This window comes from Heloderma suspectum, chromosome 2, assembly GCF_057233095.1.
Source record: "Heloderma suspectum isolate Gila_16-S chromosome 2, 16-S_ref, whole genome shotgun sequence".
NCBI classification, from domain to species: Eukaryota; Metazoa; Chordata; class Lepidosauria; order Squamata; family Helodermatidae; genus Heloderma; species Heloderma suspectum.
Genome location: NC_139459.1, coordinates 328,286,846 through 328,312,669, shown reverse-complemented (window position 1 = coordinate 328,312,669; position 25,824 = coordinate 328,286,846).

Genomic DNA, 25,824 nt, shown 5'->3' with positions numbered 1-25,824 from the left:
CGTGCTCAATGGCCACAGAACTCTCAGTGTCTGTTGGGGAAGGACTGCAAGCCCACGGAGGGGGAATGGATGGCATTATCAGGGAAGAGGTCATGGTTGCCTGTCTGGAACCCTGAAGAGGAGCATTCCATACTGCAACATTTTGTTGCGGGTCCCACTTGTTTAGTTCATATACCACCCCTGGACTGGTTTAATGGCATGCTATTTTCTCCTCTAGCAATCTTGGCTTCCAAAGTGGGTGAGAGCAGACATGAGAACAAAGATCTATAAGGCCCCTGCCAGTTTAGTGATAATTCATTCTGATAGCAAGCGCTGGGAGGGAAACCAAAGATGAGACACAAAAATGAGTTCCTTTTTATTTTAATAGCAAGACTGGAACATGGCACATTTATCTGTCCTCATGATGAAGATTAGCATGAGAATGGCAACATGGTAGGATAGCACCTTTTTTCAGTGCTGAGGCTGTAATTTCAAGTTCCTCTTGGCAGTTGGCAGACAAGCAGTCTGCAAGTCGGGGTATTTAAAATTCATGATCTCTGCTCCCAAGCATTTATAGCATCTTGAGATCACCTTGATGAAATGTCATGTCTGCAATGCTATGTGAAATCTCTTTACAACCCGTTCTGCATAGGTAGCTTTTGTAAGTATGACTAGCCGCTGTGCCTTCCTCCTGCGTCCTCCCTCATAGGAGTCTTTGTTGGTATGTACCTGTTGCCAATGCCCTCTCAGTAGCCAGCTGGCAGGCCCTGCCTCAGGGATAAGTCTGACCATAGATAACTGGGCCTCTGCTGTGTTTTTCTATGTCTGGCAACCATTTTAGCGATTGCACATGGTCGGTAGTGTTAAACAATATGGTGTCTGGGGTTTGAGGTGTCAAAGAGACAAGAGCAGCCAAAGCTCCAGGGGCAACGTTGATAAAAGCAGATGTGTCAGAGCTATTTTATACTCAGTTTGAAGAAGGCTGAGGTGATGGTGGTAGGAATGGGTAGCTGGCATGGGAATGCTCTGTCCTCTCTTGGGCAGACGGGCTGGGAGAATTTCATGGCTCAGTAAAAGAACGTTGGTATCATCTTCCACAACGCTCTTCCTATCAAATATCAGATTTCGCTCACAGCGCAAAGATAGTTTTCTTCCTGTGTGCAGCTTCCGCAAGCTATGTCCATATTTGGGCATCACTTAATGACTCACAGCTAAATGCCTGGACCACCTCCCATTGAAAAGCGTTGCTTGTGGGGTAACATGAAATCCTGCAAAGGTTCTGTTCACAGCATTTTGATCTGTGTTGCTGCACAATGTGTTTCACACATGCAAATCATCACTTGGTGTTGTAATTGTCGAATGATGAACTTGTACATGTGAATTAGCCCTTTGTTCCACTCTCTTCCACCTTAAAAAGCTTCTGAAAACATCAAGGTGTTGTTGTTTCTTAATAGAAGAACTGTTGCTATTCTCACCTTGGTACATTTCCCCTACTCTTTCCCCCTTTAAAATTGTTTTTAATATGATTTATTGTGTATTGTATTATTCTTATATATCATAGCCTAAGGGCAAAAGTCTCATTGGTTTTAATAGTTCTGGACTGTACCCTTCTGTTAATGAGAACAGTATTCCATTTTCTTTGTTACTCAGCTGTCAACTTCTGGTGGGATCTATTTGTCAGCTGGCACCATTTTGAGTTTGATAATGGTGAGTTCCTTTCCCACTCTTCACATTTAAAAATAAAAACCATACATCAGTTTAGTTAGAAAATGTTCAAAACAGCTAAACCTTATTTGGTACACTAAAATGAAAGATGAATCTGTAAATGCCCATTCTGAATGAACTGCACACACTCTTTTGTGACATAGGCTAGATCTACACTGTTGCTTTCTAGCAGTATTGAAGTGCACTGATAACTGTTGGGTCACATTACACATTTGATGTACCACTTTTGTAGTGTTATTTCCTGCTTTTTATTCCACATCATCCAGTGTACCGCAAGAAATGTCACTGTGTGTCCTACAGGGTATAAATGTACCGCAGTGTACCGCAAGAAATGTCACTGTGTGTCCTACAAGGTATAAATGTGCAAGAGGGATATAGCGTCTCCTATATGATGGGATCGTAATGATATGACACAAGGTGTAGATCTGGCCATGTACTGCACAACCCCATGCATGATTACTCAAAAGTAAGCCCTTTTCTGTTCAATGTGGCTTACTCCCAGGTAAACGTGCATAGAATTGCAGTCACATTGTCCATACGAAGTTGTGTTCAACTTCTGACCACTGAGGAAATCTTAGGACAGAGGTTGCCCTCCAGATGTTGTTAGACTGCATCTTCCATCAACCCTGAGCATTGGCTATGCTGGCTGTGGCTGATGGGAATTGGAGCCCAACAACATTTGGAGCGGCACAGATTCCCCATTCCTGCAATAGGACAATGAATCTTGCTTTCCCCAATGGCCCTAGAGGCCAATGCTTTTTTATTTACATACAGTTATAAGTTGGTGAAAGTCTATTGTGCTCTGTGTCTCTGTTGCAGCCAACAGAGTTATTAATGCAGTTCAGTAAGACATTTATCATCTAGCTTTATGGAAAGAGAGATGCACTTGACTACACGTTGGCACTGACAGGCTGCACTGAAGTATTTACTACCCTCTCCCGCTCTGCTCTGATGAAAAATCTGGCAGAAGCTCAAGTTCCCTTGTAAAGGATGTGTGTCCTCACCTTACAGCACAACCTGGCTCTGTAACCCCTTCTTTGCTAATGCTTATATCCAAAAAAATGTACAGAAATGTTAATAAGTGCTGGACCCTCCTTCATTTCTTTGAAACAGGTAGAGCAGTATACTCTCCCTGTGCTAGCAAAATGGTCTAGCAATTCCTGAAACAACTGGAAATGACCTGCATAATTCTGGGAATGAATGTTTCTGCTCATTTCTGTGCTTATTTCAAGAACTTCTGGTTTCTGTTGCACTAGCGGTTGGTTCCACTAGCGCAACAGAACTTGCAGAAGCGTAGTGGCAGTATAGGATACTGCTCTTTGGCTGCAATCCTATACACAGTTACCTGGGAGTAAGCTTCATTGAAAACAATGAGACTGACTTATGAGCAGACATGTCTAGGATAGTACTGTTAGATTGTACTAATAATCTAACAATCTGTCTAACTGTTAGACAGAAAAGGTTGCACTGTTAGAGTGGAACTTTTTTACATAGGTGGCCATGCACCTTCTTGCCTTTCCTCATGCATAATGGGAGCTCTATCCTGTTTGAGGCAACAGAGCCTCCCTTTATGCAAGCTGCATAGTTACCCTGTGTCCTTTTGGGGGCAACATTGCTATCGCCTGTTGAGTATTGGGCATTGGGCAAGGGATTGTTAAACCAGTAACGTTTTGCCTTATTCCAGGGTGAAGAAAGCTACTTATGGCTCACATGGCCCACAGAGCAGTAAGGTACCCCATCCACTGCCCACCTGATCAGCCATCAGTTGGGTGCTGGAAACAGATCACTGTTTCCCTGCTGCTATTAGCAGCAATGGAACAGCAATCTGGATTAGGACTGTTGTGGGTGGAGGGACTTTAACTTTACCCCTCCCAGCAATCTCAGTGCAGAGATTGCTGTTTCCTTGCTTGTTAATCAGTCCCCACCCCACCAAATGAGCACATTTGGAATTTTTAGATAGAGTCATGGGTGCTCTCATAAAATGGTTGTCATCGGGGGGGCTTGCCCATTCATAAAATGGCTGCCATTGTGGGCATGGCCAGTCACAAAACACCCATTTTCCAGAATGCAACTGGTAAGACTAAAAGAAAAGTCACTTGCCCAAGAACATAAGTATAAAGCAGAGATGGGGCCCAAGTTGCAAAACACAAAACTACCCTTTTGACTCCAAATGAAGATGGTGTGGAGGACAGCACTTTGCTTTGCAGCATGCCAGCCTCCCAATTAAAAACATTTATTCATTTTATTTTATTTGTACCCTGCCTTTCCACCAAAAAACAGCACTCAAGACAGCCATTAAATATAATTATATAATATATCATGTAATTAAATTATAATTTTAAAAGTCTTAAGAAATAAAATTAAAATCAGGAGGGGCAGGGAGCCTAGTGGGCACCAAGAGTCCACAGGCACATTGGTACCCATGGGCCCAACATTGGAGATCCCAGTGCCTCTCTTTGCCCTAGTGATTCTGATCCAGATCCCCTGATCTCAGCAGGCAAGGAGGGGAGATTTAAACCTCTCCGTCCTTGTTTGCTGAGACATGGTGGGATGGGAGGAAACTGTGCGTGTGTGTGTGTGCGTGCATATGTGTACATGTCTGGACATGGGTGTTTGAGTCCCCTGCACTAAGGCCAATCTGAATTCCCTGGAATGAACATTTCAGTGAAACATTGTCAAGGGGAGCCTATATATGTGATCTCCCCTTCCGATGTTCTGCTGAAAGTACAGAGGTGGGGTGGGGCCAGTGGGTGCCATCTGGCTTTGTACCAGCTTTTTATTTATTTTTCATTATTAACATAAATCCGTAAATGAGTTTATGGATTATACTGTGGCAGACCAGAAATGCAAGAACCATAAGTTGAATAAAAACAGCTATTTTCCTGTTGTGTATATATAGCATCACTAAAGACTTTTCTGAGGAGCTAGCTAGAGTGTGTGCATGCACTTTAAGAAATAACCAGAGTACTGAGTGCCATCAAAGAAATGTATTTCTCCTTTATACATTTTCCCCTCCCCGTTATTACTGTCATTAGGCTTCAAGGTTCTATAGAATATATGGAGGGTTGGGAAGCACTGAATTTTAATCCTAGTTTTGTATGCATGCAAAAAAATGCACACAATTCTATACAGTCAGTCCCTTTCAACAGCCCTTGCATAAGTAGTCACATTTAAAATAACAACAACTACAACAACAACAACTTCCTATGGTATGCTGTAGCACTAGCCAATGCTACTGCTAATAACAACTTTTATTGCTTAGCCTCCCCCACTGGCTGATCAATAGCTCAGGTTGCTTTACAATGCAATTATTGTTATGCATTAACATGACCAGCCTTCCTAATAGAAAATAGTTGCTTATGAATGGCCAAAAAATAAGAAATGCATCACCAGCAAAAGCGGACACTGATTTGCATAAAATTCACATATGCTAATGTATATGTATAGATGCAAATTTACAATTCATTAGTGTAATTTAAGTACTAATTAAATTAGTATAATTTAAATACTAATAATTTAAATACTAATATAATTTAAATACTAATTTCTATTTAAATAGAAATATAATACGTCTCTCTGTAGTACGGAAGACTGTGACGAGGTGCCCTGTGGGCCTGCCTATTCACCTGCCCAGGTGCTAACTGTTGAACAGGCAACTGTTCTTATGGTTTAAACTGGCTTAAATGGTTTAAATCTTTGAAGTGGAATTGGACAGCATAATCCTTCAAATAGATGTTACCTTCGAACTGAGGATGGTCCTCTGGCAGCCCTTCAAATGGAAGAGTTTCCACAGGAGAACAGAACCCGGGCCCACTCACCTTACTTCCTAAGGAGATGTGAACAGTTGCTAGGAGTGGTGGACATTCCAGCTGTAGACTTGCTTTTCTTGGATGTGTTTTTGGCTGGGTTATGAATCTGAATGTGTGATTGGCTCTATTGTGTTGAGTGACAATACTTGGAATCAAGGAGACAAGCACATGTTTTTTATGTGCTATAGTCCTTAGAATCCATGAGTTCCCTCCCACGAGACTATGAAGTACTTCCTCCTAGGGATGTCAGAGAATTCCGCCCGAATTTTAAATGGGATCAAATTCTGACAAATCTGGTCCGCGGAATCCTCCTTGGAACGGAGCGGCCCGGTCGACCCGGACTGGAGCTCATGCGAACCCTTTTTTTTTTGTCCACCAAACAGCGGATTTTATGAAAATAATTATGAAAATAAATCCGTAAATCAGAAATGGAGGAAGAAGAACATGGACGGCTTTACTCTTTTTACGAGACATTTTCTGGAGGCTTTCTTTCGCTGGGGCTGAGTTGCGAAGTCCACGGAAATCCTCCATCTTTTCTATTTACTGTCTGTGGAGGTGAGGTGAGGTGAGGTCACGTCCGGTGAGGTCAGGACAGCTCCGGTGAGGTGAGGTAAGGTCTGGTGAGGTCAGGTCAGGACAGGTCTGGTGCGGTCAGGTGACCGGAAGTTACGTGGGGAATCCCTGTGAAGGGTTTTTCCCTTTTTACAAAAATAAATAGGCTTACAGAGACTGATGGCGGGCACACGGAAAGGATTTTTCGGCGGTACTTACAGAATTATTTATGTAAGTTCGGGGAGCCGAACCCCCCCCCGGGGAAATCTGGGGCATGCGGATGGCGGAACGGGGCAGCCCTTGGCTTTGCGGAATCCTCATGGAGTGGACCCGCTCTGTGAGGATTCCGGGGGGGGGAACGGATTGCCTCCCCCCCAGATTCCCCACCGGAACTGATGGTGGGGAATCCGTACGCCCCTATTTCCTCCTCTCTCTTTGATCCTTCCCTTTGAACATCACTTGTCAAGCAGTCTCAAGGATGCTGTTGCACTTGTGTCCTGCTTGTGGTTTCCTGGTTGACAGCTGGCTGGCCACCATGTGAACAGAATGCTAGACTAGATCGACCATTGATCTGATTCATCATGGTTCTTCTTATGTTCTTATGAGGCTCAAACATGGCTTTTAGTCTTGACTTATGACAAGGGAACTTCAATAAATTCTGACCAAAACAGGCTATGTACTGAAATATGTTGCATTTGCTTTCTTGTCAGGCCATACTAAGGCTGTAAACCTATACAGGCCTACCAGGGAGTAAGTCCCATTGAGCTGATTTCTGAGTAGACATGTATAGGATTTGCATTGGATCCCTGCCAAGCCTGTATGATGCTATGAACCAATCTCATCTTTCAGTTGCAGTCTTCTATGCATCAAGGATCATGTGACATCATGGGAACTGTAAAGGATTTCATTAAAGTTTCCTTCTGTCACATGAGAAACTGAGAGCCTTTCCAGACAATCAGTTTATAGCAACAAATGCGCATTTGCCTTCCCTCAAGGGAGTCCTTCCGTTTCAGGATATTTCACTTTCTCAGCACTCAAACAACCTTATATAGTTGCCAGGAAAATGTGGGGCCATGGAGGGCTGTCTGGAAAGTGGCTGCACAAGTGTCACAGACACCTATGAGATAAGTGCCTGAGACATTGCTGATGGCTAAGGCAACACCTCCACCTGTCTGTGCCTGCACCATGTTGGGATTCTTAACACCACCACTCAGCCTGTAAATGGAGGCTTACATCGAATGTGAAACTGAGTCTCAAGGCTAAGGTGTGAAAAGCCTCCTCCGTTTGTCCTCTGTCAGCATTCAGACTTTTACCTTAAGACTCAAGCTGGACTTGCTCCTAACATAACACAGACGAGGCTATAAAAATGTCTTTTTATGGTTTTAATGGCTTTTGATGGTTTTTATTGTTGCTTTAATCTGCTGTGTGGTGTGCTGCTGTTTTTATTGTCCTTGCATTTTTGAAAAATGTGATGTTGGAAGCCTTCCTTGGGGATTTTATATTGGAAAGTGAAGTGGAAACATTTTAAAATAAATAAACAAGGGTCTTTTCCAGACCTTGTCTTGAGACTAGCTAGGGCCTAAACAAATGTGGCGTGAGTTGTGCAATTACTCACAGCGTGAGCCTCTGGGTGCCCCTGGGAGTTGCCCTCCTGATGGATGCAAATAGCAGCCACTTGTGGGCACCCACAATTACAATTATTTTTTGGCCACCTCTCACTGCATGAATAACAGCTTGTCTGTTTTCAGCCCCCTTTGCAGGTTGAGCACCCTTTTCTTTCCCAGCCTTATATTTTCTAAATGCAGCAAGGCTACCTGCAAATCCTGGTCTGTTGAATCTGTATTGTTGTCCTATCCTGACTAGGTGCAGGAGCCTATGGGACACCTGAAGGTGACATTTTTGGGCAGGAAGCAAGTCCAAGTTAGCAACTTGCTCCATCAAGGTCTGGAGCTTGACTGAGGCCTTATATCCATTTTGGACTAGACTAGGCCTCCCAGGTTCTGCCCAGGGGTTCTCAGATTTTCTACCCCCAGGGCCTACTTGAGAGAGCTGAAAATGAGTGAGGCCCACCAGTCACAAAATGATAGCACAGAGCCAAGCTAGTCACAAAACGGTGGCAGATGGAGGCAGTTTAGCATAATCGGCTGACAATTACTGATATCATGTATATTGCGATCTAATCCCTCTTTGGAAATTGCTAAATTCTTTGCCACAGCTATTTCCTTGTAGCACAGAATTCCATAGTTCAGCTTTCCTCAGCTGAAGTACAGTCACTGGCTCTGTAGATACCATGACTCAACCTTCCCATTTCAGGCAGAATTTGCTAATCCAGAATCTCTAAGTAGAGGATACTTTAGTTTATTTTTTTCTCCCTCCACCCCACCCACCTCTCCAAGTATTCTTACTCAGCTCCTGTCATTTCTTCTCCCTTTCACACATAACTTCTGCCATATCCCCACCTGCCAGTTTCTTTCATCCCTCTGTCCTGCTCCTTTTACATTCACTTCCTCCTGTAACAGCTTCCCTCTTTTATCCCCTTCCACTTTACTCCCAGTCTTCAACATTGTTATTAAAAATATTAGGCTTATTCTCTGACCAACTCCTGCTGCCAAATCTGAATATGCGGTGTGTAGGGCGTGGCCATGGCACAGGGTGGTCAAGCAAAAAGGCACTGAGCAGTCTGCAGCACTGAGACCCACCTGAAAGTGGGCTGAGACCCAGTGGTTGAAAAACACTGGTCTAGAGCCCAGCATTCTGCCTTCTGTTTTAAAGTTCCCTCTGGGTGTATTGGCTGCACTGCTGAGCAGGCACTAGGGACAGGGGTGGCCACATGTGTCCTGTCTTACAGAGGACAGTCCTCTGAAGGGCTGTCTGGGGAAAGTCCCCTATCAGAAGGCGTTTTCTGTTTGAAGAGCTTCCCAGTACAAGTCCGGTTTAATGATAAAGACTCATTAAGACGGGAGAACATCAACACTTTGCACCTGAACAGCAGACTGAGCAAGGCACACGGGTCACCTGGTCACAGTCTTCCTCGGTCTGGGGAGATGTATGGTATTTCTATTTAAATTATAGCAATTATTTCTAACTTTGCATCTATCTGTATAGATTAACCTAGGCAAGTTCTATGCAAATGTGTGTCTGCGTTTGTCCTCTGTTTTCATCATGGATTTCCTCTTTTTTGGCAACCTGCAAGTGGACATTGTAGTAAGCACATCTGGAGGACACCAGGTTGGGGAAGGCTGATGTGGACGGTACTGGGCTACATGGACCAGTGTAAGGCAACTGCCTATAGTCCATGATTCTGGGCCCAAGCTCAGTGCGGTATCCGCTGGACTACACTGACTGTTATGGTGTTCTGACACCTACTCCTAGTAGATAAAGCACCCAGCTGAGCACTGTACTTGCTCATGTGTTTGTGCTAGTGAATTTACATTTCCCTAAAACTTAAATGTCCTTTTACAGCTGGGGCTTAGGGAGAGAGGAAAGATTCACAACAGTAAAAGGTCTTGGCCAGCCCTGTTTAACCCCAAACCTAAATTTACCCACAAGTTAAAAAAAAAAGCCTCTCTGATTTATTATGGATTGCAAAGCCTGGCTGCTTTCTCATTAGGTTCTGAAATATCTTATTAAAGAAGAAAAAGACAAACTGAGGCCAACTGTGGCCTGGGGCTGGTTTTATTCCCCATATCTTTACAAACCCGGACAACAGTGGAGTAACAAAGGCTGCCAAAGACAAGTAAACAAGATTTTGGAGGAAAGGGGTGGTGCTTGGTGACTATTTTATTATCTCTCTACCTCCCATTTATCACACACACACACACACACACACACTACCATTCTCCTCCTGCCCCCTCCGTCCGGGAGAATTTAACAGTAAGCCAAGAGATTTACAGATTTAATTAGGAGGTTTAGGAAAAGCAACACTTCCATAAATATGCTTGCTAGGTCAATGGAGTTTGGGACGTGAAAGTATGCAGTGATGCATGTAAGTAAATCTTCCATTATACGTGCTTTATAAAGCACGTTTTATCTTGTCCCGGCCTTTCATTAAGTTGACTTTGCATGGAGGCACTTGTTTCCTACCTACTGCGAGTGACAACAACAAAAAGGAATAATTCTTTATCTGTCATTCATTGTGTTATCTAATAAAACAGCAGAGATTAGCTTCCTTCCAGTGTGCCCACCTTAATTAAGCACGCTGTGCTTTTTCCTGGCTGTAAAGCTTGAAATATCCAATAGGTGCAAATAAATGTTCATCTGTATGACTAGCTAGTCTTCCTAATTTTTTGTATCACATTAAAGTAAGATGGGGAACATATTGATTTACGGCAGTAGGATAGCTGCCAACAACAAGGATGTGGGGAAAATGTCAAAATAAGTTTACAAAGGGAAGAGATAAAGTATATTGCTTTAAGGAGGACAAAGCTGGTTCAAGGGATGTCTCCTTCAGAAAGGAGTGTAGCTGATTCAACATATACCTTTGCAAAATGTCTGAGCAGTGCTCAGTGGTACAGTTAGGTCATTTTAGACCCAGGATGTAATGGTCTTACAGGGCCCCCCTTTAGATAGCTGTGTATGTTACTTCAGATGTGAAGCATGTTGTGGCCTGATTCACACGACATGAGAGTGGCTAATAAACCACAGTAGCTTGTTAACTACCCCTGCGTGCACCAAGCACAGGCCACCCAATTTCCTTTCTTACCCTTGCCGGGCACAGCTTGTTGTTATGTATGAATCCGACAAGGATGGGTGGCTGGGATGGTTAACAAACCACCTAGCAACCCTACAACAGAGTGTGGGTTCTGGGTGCCAACTCAATCATAGAGTGGCCACTTACGAATCACTGAAAAGGAGGAATGCATCACCGAAAAGGAGGACAAACGAGCTGATTTGCATGAAATTTTCATGTGCTAATTTATATGTATAGGTACAAATTTAGAAATAATTATTATAATGTAAATAGAAATACATCTCACCGCAGTGTGGAAGGTTGTGACCAGGTGACCTCAATGCCTGCCTGTTCAGTCTGCTATCCAGATGCTAATTGGCGATGGGCAACAGTTCTTATGTGTTTTTTTAATCTTTAACCTGGAATTGGACAGGGCAGCCCTTCAAACAGAGGACGGTCCTCTGGCAGCTCTTCAAATAGAGGACGGTCCTCTGCAAAAGGGGGCGTACATGGCTGCAGCTAACATTTCTCCCCCTCCCCCCACCATTTCAAGCTGTACAACTGCTTCTGCATTCCTAATGTGTTAAAAAAAAACAGTTTGACAACCCTGATGAAAAAAGAAATATTGTGTGCGTGTGCATTTTGGTATTTTAAACACAATTAACTCATAGCACCATCATGACCAGAGGGATAAAATTGTGTTTGCTTCTGCTGTCCTGGTACGAACTACATTTTCTTGGGAATAAATACGGTTTTTGGTAAATAAAAGAGAATATATTATTTAAAGTAAAGATAATGAAATGAGCAGCCAGCCAACCCCTGCTGCTCTCTGGGTGGTCATTTGGGGTCCCTCTGGGCTGTGGAGCCCTGGACTGCAGCCCTAGCTGCTCCACTGGCAGGGCTGCCACTCAAAGCAGCACCAGGCAGCTAGCTGTTGCTGCCATTTTAGTTTTCCATAATGCTCCCCCCCCCCCCGCCCGCCAATGTAGCATTGTTCTGGCCTACGTGGGACATTTAAATGGTGTCTGGCCCTGCTCAGAGCGAAGGCCGCTGCTATCCCTAGGTCGGCCCACTAGGGCCCATGGACAAAGGAAGGAGCCCGCTAGAGCAGGGGTGGAGAACCTCAGGCCTGGAGGCCAAATCTGACATTCTTGGTGTCGCAGTTGAATAGTAGTGGGAATTACGAAACTCTTACCACAAAGGCCAGTTCACACTTGAAAAAGCCTCTTTATCCAGACAGTTAGGAAAAACAGATTTAGCTGTAGCGGATCTCCCTCCATACATGCAGGCATGAGAGAGAACACATCACAATGTGGGTCTTATCTTTATACTCATAGGCAGATGGTGTCAGGGTGGACACTGAGCCCATAGAATCCCAGAGTAGTTCTGATTCTGAGGAAGAGCAGTCGCTCCTGGGAGAGGACCAACAGCTGATGGAGATTCCTCCCACCAGCATTCCTAGTTTAATTAGCAGTCCAGGGAGTGACCGAGCACAGATAGCAGACTTGGTGGATGCGCGACGCAGACACAGAGAGCGGCGCCAGATGGAGGGCGCGGAAAGGAGGCGAAGTGCCAGGTTGGCGCGCAAACAACGGCTGCGCCCAGAGGATCCAAGGGAAAAGGGGAGGGATTCTCCCTAGTCCTTATATTCAGGGGTCTGCCAGTAATTGCCCTTCAAACAGGGACCAACTGTTCTAACTTAGGGCATAGGGATGCTGCTGCTCAGATCTAGTTGCTACCTGTAGAGCTGTTAAGTTGTAAAAGAAGAATAAAGCTTTGAAAGGAATCCCTTTGTCTGTGTCTGGACTTAGCTACTGGATTAGACTGAGAGAGCCCTCCAAGGAGCCCTTGACAGATGGTACTTTCTAGCCGCATAGGAAATGACTTAACCACAAACCTGCAGTAAAAGCTAAAGCCTCCTGTTATACATGAAAAAGATAGTGTGGGCAAGTTTCTAAGCAAAGTTTTCCAGGACAGCCTTTTAACAGAACAGAGCCGAGAAACTAGGCTCACACAAGATGGAGGTCAGAACATAAAATGGCCTCACTCTGGTTCATGCCCCCCCCATCATAGTTTCCCCCATTTGATCTTTTTACTCTGGCTCAATGTCTGATATATCAGACACTGGCATCCCAATCCAGCCCTCCAGGGCTCCCTAGATTGTCACGCCCCCTTTCCCTGGCCCCACCCCTTCCCCAATCACCAATTGTTTGGTGATTTTCCAGTGTTTGTGCAGTTTTTCCCCCCATTCTAAAAGGTTGAAATGCCTCTCCTAAGATGTAGCTATTGGCAGTAGGAGCTTTAAGCTACAAAATGCTGGTATTTTTGTATTTTTGCCCCCACCCTTTTGCATTTGGCCCCTCCCTCTTTGCCTTCAGCACTTTCCACCACTGGTGCGCGGTCCCTGAGTGCTTCTCTGCAATGGAATTTGGCCCTTGGGCTGAAAGAGGGTCCCCACTCCTGCACCTGAGAGCACTTTGCCCGGGGCTCCTCTGGGGTGGCCATATGGCCTACTTTACAAGGGACTATTCACAGAGGAGAAGGCTATCAAGGGCTACTAGTCATGATGGCGATATGCTGCCTCCAGTATCAGAAGTGGTATGCCTATGTATCCTGAGCGGATGGGTGCTGTAGGGGTGAGCCATAGCTCAAGGAGTGGGCCACGGCCCCATGGTTGAGTACTTTCTTTGCATGCAAAAGGTCCCAAGTTCAATTTCCAGGTAGGGCTGGGAAAATTCCTGCGTGAAATCCTTGAGAGCTGCTGCCAGTCAGTGTTGACAATACTGGGCAAGATGGACCAGTGGCTCAGTATAAGGCAGCTTCCTATGTTCCTGTGTTCATATCCCACTTGTGGGCTTCCCACAGGCAGCTGGTTGGCCACCGTGTGAACAGAGGGCTAGACTAGATGGGCCCTTGGTCTAATCCAGCAGGGCTGTTCTTATGACAATCTTCTTATGACAATCCTCTGTTTGAAGGACTGTCCCCTGTTTCAAGGCTTCTTCATTCTGAAGGGTCGCCTGGTCCAAGTCTGGTATAAATAAAGAACCATAAGAAACCAGGAGAGCAGGGCTCTTGAAGTCAGCAGACTGAGCAGGTCACTTGATTAGTCTTTCCCATTATGATGAGATATATGGTATTTCTATTTAAGTTATAGTCATTCTTTCTAAATGTGCATTTATATATATCAATCAGCACATGCAAATTTTATGCAAATTGGTATCCTCTTTTTTTCCTCTTCTTTGGAGATGTGTAGTTGGCCACCCTAGCCCCCTCAAAACTGGAGACGGTATTGGCTCTGGAACATTGTGTATGATGTAATAACAAGGAAGAAAGTGTCTCTGAGCATAAACAGAGTATATTTCTGTCACCCTATATGGCTGGGATTAAGAACCTGGGCATCTACGTAAGCAGGTGCAAGTTATAGTTATTAGCTCTGGAATATATATTTTAGCAATTATCCCATGAACTTACACTAAGTCAAATTCATCTGTGGCCTAATGTGTAATCAGGGCAATTGTTCTTACTTACACTGACAGTGAACATGGGTCTTAAGAGATAACAAAGTTTAGTGCTATATCTGTATGTGGCACAGGCAGAGATGGATAGGTTGCGTACTGAGGCAAGAATGGTATCTAAAATGATCTCCCTAGCTTTATAATCTGTCACCATTCTGAATTATGTTCCACACATATATACATGCTGAGATATATATGAAACTTCTTCACCCTTCTCCAGAGAGCTGGCACCAAACACAGTAAAAAGAAACCCACATTATTTTTTTCCCAAGAATAAAATATTGGTTGGAAGACATATTGCACTAACTGGAGTTTGCCAGCGCCGAGCCAATACCTGTTGCTAAGTGATACATCTTGCATCAAAGTTAAAAGTTAGATCCTCTAAAACAGATTTTGCAGAGGGAAATTTAACTTGTGCCAGCTTACTTACTCCATGGAAATAATTCACCTAAATTCCAGCTTCATTCATTATGGACTCTGTAGGTACAAGAAATAACAAATGTGTTTATAGTTATATAGAGTTAATCTTAAGTTAAATCAGGGTTGTGGAACCTGTGGCCCTCCAGATGTTGATCGGACTGCAACTCCCATCATCCCTCATCATTGGCTAGGGCTGATGGGAGTTGCAGTTCACCAACATTTGGAGAGCCATGCGTTCCCCACCCCTGGGTTAAGTGATTTGCAAAAAGGACCTTAGATAGAATTAACACTGTTATATTGCAAACCTCTCCCACCCCAAAACAGGTACACTGCTGTTGCTAAATAGAGCCCCCTTCACACATGAGTCCATCACACGATCACCATGGCCCAGCATAGGGCACACTGCTGGCCAGACCCAGAAGTCCATGTGTTGGTATGGATCTCTTCACCAATGGAGCAGACATGTGAGCCACTGCTCACACATTGGTTTCCATGGGATTGGGTCATCTGCATGATTGGGGCCCCCAGTTGCATGGAAGCCTACGTGCAAGCGGCTGCTCATGCCCACACTTTGCCATGACACTGTGCTAGTGTTTGGGGTGGGGCCAATAGCATGTTGGACAGCAGGGGCAGGTCACAGCCCCCCTCGATGGCCCACATGCAATTTATGCTGAAAGGGGCTTAGGAATGACTGCCATCTCGTTTCTTTCCAGTAGTTTTTTTGCAACAGATAGAATAGCAGCTGGTTGAGCTTTTCCCTTCATTGCATCCCAAGGGCAGAAATAGCTGCAGTGTTGAATTTCTATAGGGCTCGCAGCCATTAAGGCAGGAGTAGGGAACTTTGTTTGGATGTGGGACTGATGACCCCCCCCCCCTCTGCAGGCTGAAAGATGTCAGGGGTGTGGTCAAGGCCCCTGACATCAGAGGGCGGGGCGAGGGGTCATTTGGTCCCTGACTAACTTTGCTGTGTGCCAGCTTTCTCCAGCCTTGTGAGGGTAGCTTCACCTGCCCTACTGCTGCCCCCACTGAGGAATGATGAGGGGCAGGCAAAGCCCACCTCCACCTACGCTTTCCCTAGGCAGGGAAAGCCTGGACAGAATGAGCTGGCTGAGGGGTCAGGTGTAGTATCTACCCCCTGCTCCAGCCAGAGTGGCTTTGCTCACTCACTTCTTCCCCCATTGACCTTACCCCATTGGGGAGAACATGTGAAACCAGCCCTACAATTAGGCAGAGTGCCTCAAGCAGCAGATGCTGGGAGGTGGCAGCAAGGTGTCGGAGGAGAGAGCTGTGGGCCAGGCGGTCTGCCTTGCATCCCTTAAGCTATCCTGCTGCCTTCCGGTGCTGTGGAGAACGCTGTCTCATTGCCAGCATTGAAGAAAAATTCAACAGTCACCTTTTGTATGTGGCATGAGAAGGGGCAGCATCTTGTCCTCAGACAGCAAAATGTCTTTGGCTGGCCCTGAGAACGTGGTATGGGCAAAGCCAAAGGAGGCCTCGCCTAACCTGTCCTTTCCTCCATAGGGAAGGATACGGAGCTGGCAAAGCTGAGCCAGCTGAGATAGCAGCAGGGATCTCTCTCCCTACCTCCTCTCCAAGCCTCCCAGTAGCTGCCAGGAACAGAACCTCTGCCTGGAAAGAAGTAGAGGCCTAACAATTAGGGCCTTCTCAATGGTGATGCCCCATCTTTGGGATACCCGCCCCATAGAAGCTCGAGTGGTGTTGCATTTCCTATCATTTCAGTGCCAAGTTAAAACTTAGTTGCCCAGGCATTTTAAAGGTTTAAAATTGGTTTATGTTACTTTCCCCTGCTGTTTTTATGTCTCTGATTTGTTTTTATTATGGTGTTGTTTTATTATTTTATTGTATTGCATTGGGGACATATTTTAGTTTTTTCCATGCATTGTATATCATCTGGCATCCATTAGTTTAAAAACATTTTAATTAATGTAACAACAGCAGCAGCAACAACAATAATGTAAGCAAGTGTAACGTGACGCACGTTGGGGCAAAAAATCCCAGCTTGATGTATAACTTAATGGGATCTGAGCTAGTGGTGACCAACCAAGAAAGAGATCTTGGGATTGTGGTGGACAGTTCCATGAAAATATTAAGTCAGTGTGCAGCGGCTGTGAAAAAGGCAAACCCTGTGTTAGGCATAGTTAGGAAAGGAATTGAGAATAAAACTGCCAATATCATATGGCCGCACCATAAATCTATGGTGCAACCACACTTAGAATACTGTGTACAGTTATGGTCACTGCACCTAAAAAAATGATATTGTAGAGCTGGATAAAGTGCAGAAAAGGGTAAATAAAATGCTCAAGGGGCTGGAGCAACTCCCCTATGAGGAAAGGTTACAACAGCTGGAATTGTTTAGCTTGGAAAAAAAGGTGAATAAGGGGAGACATGATAGAGGCGTACAAAATTATTCATGGTGTGGAGAATGTGGATAGGGAGATATTTTTTCCCTCTCTTATAATACTAGAACCGGGGTCATCCCATGAAGGCTGATTGGTGAGAGATTCAGGACAGATACAAGGAAATATGCATACTCAAACTATGGAATTTGCTACCACAAGATGTAGTGATGGCCACCAATTTGGATGTCTTTAACAGGAGGTTAGGCAAATTCCTGGATGAGAAGGCTATCAATGGCAATTAGTCCTGATGCATCTGTGCTACTTCCAGTATCAGAGGCAGTAAGCCTATTGTAATGGCCCCAGGCCTGTAACCAAGTCACCTGTAGTTTTAGAGGGGTCTAGAGATCCATTATGCTTTGCTTTGATTCCCTATTAAGTGCAGTTTCCTTGCTAGCGGGCTCTGAGCTTGTGAGATGAGTCAAAGGTCGATATCACCGCCTCAGCACATTCCATGCTAATGAGCTACCGTTTATCTTATCAGGGCCTAGGCAGTGCCTGAGAAGCAAGGCTCTGTTTAGGCTCTGTTTACAGGTGTCTGTGCTGTCTCCCCTCTGACGTGGGGCTGTTAGTCTATGCTGGGAAAGTTGCAGATGAATGCTAATTAACGCTTGCTTCTGTCATGCTGCCCCACCGCTTACATGCATAGTATAAGACCCATTGCACCCCTTGGCTCTCGGTTCAGAGAAGCTGTCTGATCCAACCATTGGGTATGCCTGTGTACTGTAAGTACTCAGTAAAGTCTCCTTGTAAGCAAACCTGGATCTGGCTTATCATTATCTCAGCACCTCCAAACCTTAGCAGCCCACGGCCAGAACATACACCTATGTACTCCAGTTGCTGGGGAACATGGGTGGGAAGGTGCTGTTGTACTCATGTCCTGCTTGTGGGTTTCCCATCAATAGCTGGTTGGCCACTGTGTGAACAGAATGCTGGACTAGGTGGACCCTTGGTTTGATCCAGCATGGCTCTTCTTATGTTCTTAACAACAATAACAGTAATAATGGTAGTAGTAGCAGTAGTAGTAACCTAGCACCTTGGTTACAGGATGACTTCTCTTCCTACATATCGACAGTCTTAAGGAGGTATAACAGACACACTTGAACTGAGCTCCTGTGCATTTAAGCATGGAAGCCTGCATGAGTGTGAGATGCATCATGCATATAATAGACAGGATGTGGTCCTGGGGCAAATTTTAAAATTAGCAAAGTCACCCCTTCCCAAGCTAAAAATCTGTTTCACATCTTTGCTTTAGTAATACTGCAGCTAGTAAATGCAGAGCTATAGTTTAGATCAGGAACGCTGAACCTTTTTCAGCCCAGAAGTGAATTCCAATTTGGGGAGGGTCTTGGGTCTTGTTGAGGCTTAGGGCATGGGATGGGGCCAAAGACATAGAAAGCAAAGAGGGCAGGGCAGATGTAAAGAAAGATAGCAGGCTGAGCAACATCTGTGGGATTAGTAGGACATCTAGTTTGGGCCCTTGTGCTGGCCTCCAGCTAGGATTCCCTGACGAATCAACTAGTATAATGCTACAGAAATATTATAAAGTCTTGTCTCTCTAGTTAGTGGACTATAGCAGTCATCTGGTGATAAGTATGTTGATTCCCACTGAAGTTCTCTCATTAGCAGACAGTTGATGTAAGAATGAGTTTCCATGTGAGCAGCTGCTATGTAGAGAAATTGAGAAGAAAGAATCTCTGTCCTTGGTTCAGTCATGTTACTGAAAAACACAGTTGCCCTGTTACACCTGAGGTATATTTGGGGGTATGCCTCACACACCTTGACTCTAAAATCTTCATTTTATCCCAGAAGTCTGATTAAGCAAGATTTTAGGATCAGCCAGAGAATAAGGGCTACTATTTATAAGGGCTGGCCTCTAACCTAATTAAATTAAATTAACCACCTGGGATGCAAGGAATGGAGACCCTGGAATGTGCAAATGTCTTTGTCAAGAATGGGTTAATTGAGTAAAGCTTTTTGAGAGTCACTGGGATAGTCAGGTACACCACAGCACCTGGAGGTTGAGGAGTTTTGGTCGTTTTTCAGCCTGGCAGCTCAAGGCCATGAGTTGCTCTGCCTAATTGGGAAAGTGATAACAGCCCTGCCTGGTGGGAAGAATCACCCTCCTTGGGAGGGTGGGATGGGGTGACCTGAGACTGAATTTGGATTGGGTGCTCTAAATCTGCCTAGAGTTGCTAGGGCTAGACAATAAAAGGAGAGCAAAGGAAGGGGTGGGTGTCTCTTCTGGCCCTGACGGTACTAGGGGGCACTGCTGGTCGATGGCTATCCTGAGAGGCCCATACTTTGGTATGTATAGGATAGACTAGCTAGCTTTATTGTTTTACTCTTGGGAGTGTCTGCCTTGAGGTTTGGCATTTTTGGTTTTGTTTAGAGTTTTGTACTTGTTTGTCCTTGCTTGTAATTTCCTGTACAACCTACCACCTCTCCCTTATTTCTTTCCCTTTGCCCTTTCCCTTTTCAATAAACTTATCCAACTTTCAGTTGGTGTGGTCTATCTGAATAACTTCAGTGCTAAATACAGTGCCTATTGGCCTGGGTGAGAGCTACTGGGTTACTTTGGGGAGATTTGTGGCTGAGTTAGGCCTGTCCTACCTTGCAGGGTTTTTGGGGTGAAACCAACAATCCTTCACAGTCTTTCTGATTGCTGAGTCACTATCCTAATCAAGCTACTCAAAAGTGAATTTCAAATCAGCCAATCCAGAGCACTGGCAGAAGAGATACTATTCTAATATTAACTGTGTTATTGAATGGAATAAGTAGTATGCATGAGTAATAGGCTAGCCACTATCTCAATTATACTTTTACTTATTGTATTTGTAGTGTATGTGGTAATTTGCCCTGCTTGCTTTTTAATCGCAAATGTATGTTATTTGCCAAGATTGCTTAAGCAATAAATATCTATATTTTATGGCGCCACTTTGAGTTGTCTGTCTTGAGTGGTGTCTCAGGGAACATGAACTCAATAATTCTTGAAGCCCAGAACATTCAACTGAGATCTATAAATCTGTAACTGAGTGGAGGCCATCTATATAGCTACAGTTTCTCTCCTGGCCAAATGAGCCACAGGTGCACCTGGCTCAGGTCTGGGAAACTAGTTAGCCAGATGGAGTGGGGTTAGTCACCTTTATTTTGAAAATACCCCCCCCCCTCAGGGTGCTGAAGGAAAACACAAGTTGAGTGTTAACCTGCACTCCTTACGAATGGCTGAGCTGGTATGATATCGCAGAAGTCTGGAGGTCAGCGTTAACATGCAGTGCAGTGCAATTTACCTTCCCATGAAGTCTCTCCATCAAATTTCCAAAATGCCTTGTGGGGTTCATAAACCCCTGTATTTTATTAAACCATCTTTCTCATGATGCCTCTTCCCCCACCCCCATGCCTTTGGTTTAGTCAAATATTCCCTTCTGCCAGAGTCCTCCGCCACATCCAAAGGGTTTCTGCTAGGGCTATGCACTGCCTTGTCACGAAGCCTGAATAATGAGGCAAAGCGGGCTTATTCGGAGCAAAATCCTTGTGATATGAGGCGGGTCAGAGCAGTACCGAGGTGCCCCAGGGCGAAGCACCCCCACACATACATACAAAGCACCTCCTCCGCCTTGCATATCCGCAGCTCTGCTTAATGCTTGAGCAGTCCAGACAGGCTATCTCCAAAATGTATCAACTTCTCAATGCTCATGCAGAGGGGCATGAAGAGGGAGGGAGAAGGCGAGTGGATGCAGGAAGGTGAGTGCAGGAGGAGGAGGGAGTGTGCTTTGGTGAACAGGAATTCTCAGCCAGAACTGATGCCAGCAGTCTCCAATCAGAGAGAGTGGTGGAGGAAGGGGGTATATATATGTCGGCAAAAGGCTGCCTTTGGTTATTGCACTAGCTGTGTCTTTGGGAGAGGGCTGGTGTGGGTAGATGATCATGTGTGTGCGCGTGTGTGCATTCCTAAGAGTTGTTTCTTCAGTTTATTTGATATTGATCACTGTTAGGCTTTCCTCAAAATTTAAATTAAAAGGAAACCGCTTGGTTGAACTGGGAGTGTTCCCTCACTCCTTGCTTGTTCATCCCCTTTGGAACAGTATCTTTTGCAGCACCTCTTCCAGCCACCTTCTCCTATTACTTTCTACCTCTGACTCATTTGTTATTTGTATTTGATTAGATTCTTCTCTCCTTTCCATATTTTTTCAAACTAACATAGCTTTTCCTCACTTGTTCCTGCTATGCTCTCCCCTCCCCCCCCCACTCCTGTGTTTGTTTGTTTATCCTGATTTTGAAATCTAGAAAAGGCTGCATTTGTTGTTTAAGGTCCACCCTCACTTCTGCTTTCTCCATTCTATTTCCTTGTTGTTTTTGTCTGTCAACTCTGTCTCTTTTAGATTTTTAAAAACCCAGTCTTATTTCAATTTTTAAAAGCAAACATTGACTTCTGGGCATATCCCCCCACCTTTTTAAGCATATGCTTTTTAAGTCATATGCAAACATTTCATTTTTTTCTTTCTAAATTCTTAAAGAAAGGTATATTATAGCAGCCTATGTGTGTAGTGTTTGGTCACCCCACCCTGTGCTGAAGTGAACCATCTGTGTCTTCTCTCTGTGTTGATCCTCCCAAAACAGAAATTAAAGGAGGTTTAAAAAAAGAAGAAGTTTGATTTCTCTTGGCTCCTATCTTATCACCAGCGCTGTCCTGTATTTATTGAAGTTACCCTGCCTTCCATAAAAGAACATGAAATATAAAACAATAAATTAAAGACACCTGCTATTTGCTTAGGGAGTTCTGCTTTTCTTTATCTCTTGTGTGTCTGTGTCCATCCATGCTAGGTTGTTGTTCCACCAACACGATACTTCCAAATTTCAAGGCAGTGTTGAAAAAGCATGAGACACATCGTATTTATATTAATTACCTTCTTTTTCCAATAACACTCCACTGTGTGGCAAAGCAATCCAGCGCAATATGAGGCATCTTCGGGGGGTTGGCGGGGGCAGAGGTGGGCGAGGTGCTGCTGTCAGTAGCAGCACCGTTGGGCAAGTTGTCTGTGTCTTAGTCCAGATAACGCATCTTGGTGCAGTAGGGCAGCAGAGTGCAGAGGCCAGTTGCAGTGCTCGGGCGTCTCTGCTCAAGGAGGCTGGTGTGGGCAGGTGCAGTAGCTGCACTCTTGTCCAAGGCGGAGCAGCATCTCCTTCTGTAGTGGAAGAGGGGAGCCTGTGGATGGATGTTAGGTCAGAGGTTTCTGATGTCCTCAGCAAGGTGGAGGGCAAAAAGGAGGAGATCCTCCAGGGTGTGTTGGAGGAGGAGTGGCAGGCAGAGGCTCCAGCACCCAACCCCTCTTCCATTGTTCTCCCCGCTCGTCCAGAGTCAAGGCAGGCAGTCTGCATCTCCTCCTCCCCTGAAATGTCAGGGCAGCATTGTGTGGGACCACTTTGAGCTGGGAGCAGATCCCAGCGTTCCGTGTGCCACCACTGCAAGGCGTCTCTGAGCAGGGGGAAACAGCCAGGGCACTATAGCACCAGCAGCCTGCTCCTGCACTTAAGGAGGCTGCACCAGTGGGTCTTGCTTGGGGAACAGGCCCCCACGTCCCAGCGGGCCAGCATCAGGGGCAAGCATAAGCCTGGTAGTGCTGCAGGAGCTCCTGCAAGCTCTCCGTCTCTCACCCCCAAGAGGCTTAGGCAGGCCACCATGGAGGAGATAGGGTGGGGGAAGTATGGGTCTACCAGGTGGAGGTTTCAGCATTCAAAAATCAGTGGCCCTTCTGGGCAAGACAGTGACCGCTTTCAAAAATCAGTAGCCCTTCTGGGCTAGGCACTGACCATGCTCATTCAAGATACATTCAAAATACTCCATTAATGTGTGCTAGAAATAAACAAAAGCAGATAAAAAATAACCTCTTCCAGCCTGCCTTCCAGGTAGGGATGGCGGAGAATTCTGCCATGGATTCCAGTGAGGCCAAATTCTTTAGAATCCGGCCCCCCGGAATCTGTGGTGGAACGGTCTCCTGCCCCCCCCCCCAGGGAATCCCCCCGGGACAGCACTTACCGGAGCCGGATGCAGCGGTGGCGGATTCGGTGGTGGTAGCGGCGGCTCCGGCGGCAGTGGCTGGTCTCCTGGCTGGCCGCGGCAGGGCTGCTGCCGCCACCATTGCCGTCCTTGCAGCAAGCCGTGAAAGGCTATGTGAGAATTTACGTAGCCTATCACAGCTAACATAAAACAACAACAACAAACAAACACGCAGCGTACGCAAATGGCGGCTATGGCGGCCGTCATTTGCGTGGCCTATTTTTTGCCAACTTACCTTACGTCAATATTTACATAAGATAAAATGGCGAAAAAAAAGGGGACCGCCAATAGCATAGTGGACGCTGTTTGCGTTCCTTTATTTTTCCCCGTTCTGGCCTATGTAAAATATTTTTACGTAAATATTTACGTAGGCCAGAACGGGAAAAATAAAGGAACGCAAATAAAGGAAAAATAAAGGAACATGTCTACCTGGCAGGCAGGCTGGAAGAGGTTATTTTTTATCTGGTCTACGTAAATATTTATGTAAAAATATTTTACGGTAGGCCAGAAAGTGAAAAATAAAGGAACGCAAATAGCGTCCACTACGCTATTTGCGTTCCCCTTCCCCCCCCCCCCGTTTTATCTTACATAAATATTGATGTAAGATAAGTCGGCGAAAAATAGGCCACGCAAATGGCGGCTGCTGTAGCCGCCATTTGCGTACGCTGCGGGTGTTGTTGTTTTTTTTTACGTTAGCCGTGATAGGCTACATAAATTCTTACATAGCCTATCACGGCTGGCTGCAAGGATGGCAGCGTCCACACCAGGCTGTCTGCGGCTGGAAATCCGGCTGCGGACAGCCCTGGCCGGCTGCTCTGCAGCCTGGCCACGGAGCGGAGCCGGCCATCGAGGATTCCAGGGGGGAGGGCTGGATCGCCTCCCCCCCCATCGAGGATTCTGCGCGGAGGGATGGAGCAAAGGTAAGTCAGTTTCGTACATCCCTACTGCCAGGTAATGTGCGTATTCAGCCATAGAGAGGCTGAGCCGGTGATTCTTCTGAATAAGGGTTGTTTTGCACTTCAAAGAAACCTGCAGCAGAGATTAGGGACCTCTGCTTCAACACACTTTCCCTTCTGAGTTTGGTCTGAGTTTCTGGGAATATCAAATTCAACCTGCGCCTCGCACACAAGCCAGTGGGCCAAACTGCCCGGGCTTTGGGGGGAGCGATGCCCTCGAGGGGGGCTGGGAGAAGTCAAGGTGTCACATGCGTGTGTGGAAACAGGGAGAAGTTACAGCTCTTTGCTTTGAGAATGTCTGTGGAAAATATCAGATTTTAACTCTGCCTAGCACATAACCCACTGGGCCAAACTGTCTGAGATTTTGCAGGTTGCCACCTCTCCAGGGGGGTGGAGAGGTCCCCAAATTTCATGCCTGTATCTTTAAAACTAAAAAAAAGTTATGACCGTTTGTGTTTTCCTATGTAAGTCAATGGGAAAACGCCAAAAACGGGCGATCCAGATATCCGAATCTTACTTCAGATTCGGATCTGAGTTGGAGCGGAGGGGGGCCGAATTGGTCTGAGGTGGATAGGGGTTGATTCTGAGGATCCATTCACAGCCCTAGTTTCTGCCTCTATAGTCTATAGTACACTGACTAAGGGAACTTTCAAGCCAAGGAGACCCTCACCCCCCTTGCTTGTTCCCTTGCAACAATATACTCACCTTGGAGTCAGGAAGTTTTGGGGATCCTAACATTGCTCCCAGATATAAGGTAAGTTTTGAAGCAATTAATGCAACTTTAATTGCTTTAAAACTTACCTTACATCTAGAAGCAATGTTAGGATCCCCAAAACTTCCTGACTCCAAGGTGAGTATATTCTTGGACTGCAGCAAGGGGGTGGGGGTCTCAGTCAAAAGGCCATCAGAATCCAGAGGGTTGGACACTTTCTCTCTTTGGGGTGGAGGACCTGCTCCAGTGTTCAAATTACATGGCGTGCCCCACTCCTTTACCTTCTGAGACTGTCAGTGGTGTAAGTAGGTAATTTTCGACTCTGGATTTAATGGTCTCTATGGTGTTCCTAACAGTGAGAATACCTTTTCAATAAGGCCTTTCCCACAGCAGGCAACACCTTCTACCACACACAGGAACACTGCCACCAGGATCTTTACCTCAGGTCTGACACATTTACTTTGGGAGGTGTGAAGACACACTGGCTTTTTTTCTGAGCTGTATTATTCTGTCAGTTACTTTACCCTTTTTATAGCCGGGAGCAGTAGGCGTAGGTTTTTATAAATAAAGAAATCTTTATTAATTACAGCATTAAGACGTTAAATAGTAAGTAACTTTTAAAGCTTATATATATCTGTATCTATATCCTCCCTCATCCACACACACTTAATTTCTACTTTAGTTCTATATGCACAAATCCTAGTCACAATTCCTCTCTTCACAATCTACTTCTTCACAGACCCTGTCCAAACTCTATCTGTTCCCTATCCATTCCCTCTCTCTCTCTCTCCCCCCCCACAAGCCCTATTTGAATCACACAAGCACAGCACTGTTTATATAGCACACACCATTTCACACACCTCCAATCACTCAGCCAGTCATCTCACATATGCAATCATTCCTCCTGTCACTCATCCCACTCTCACTCTAGACCTACTTACGATATACACATAGAGTTAGAACATTAATACACACATATAAAATCAGGTTCATAATATACATACATGTAACA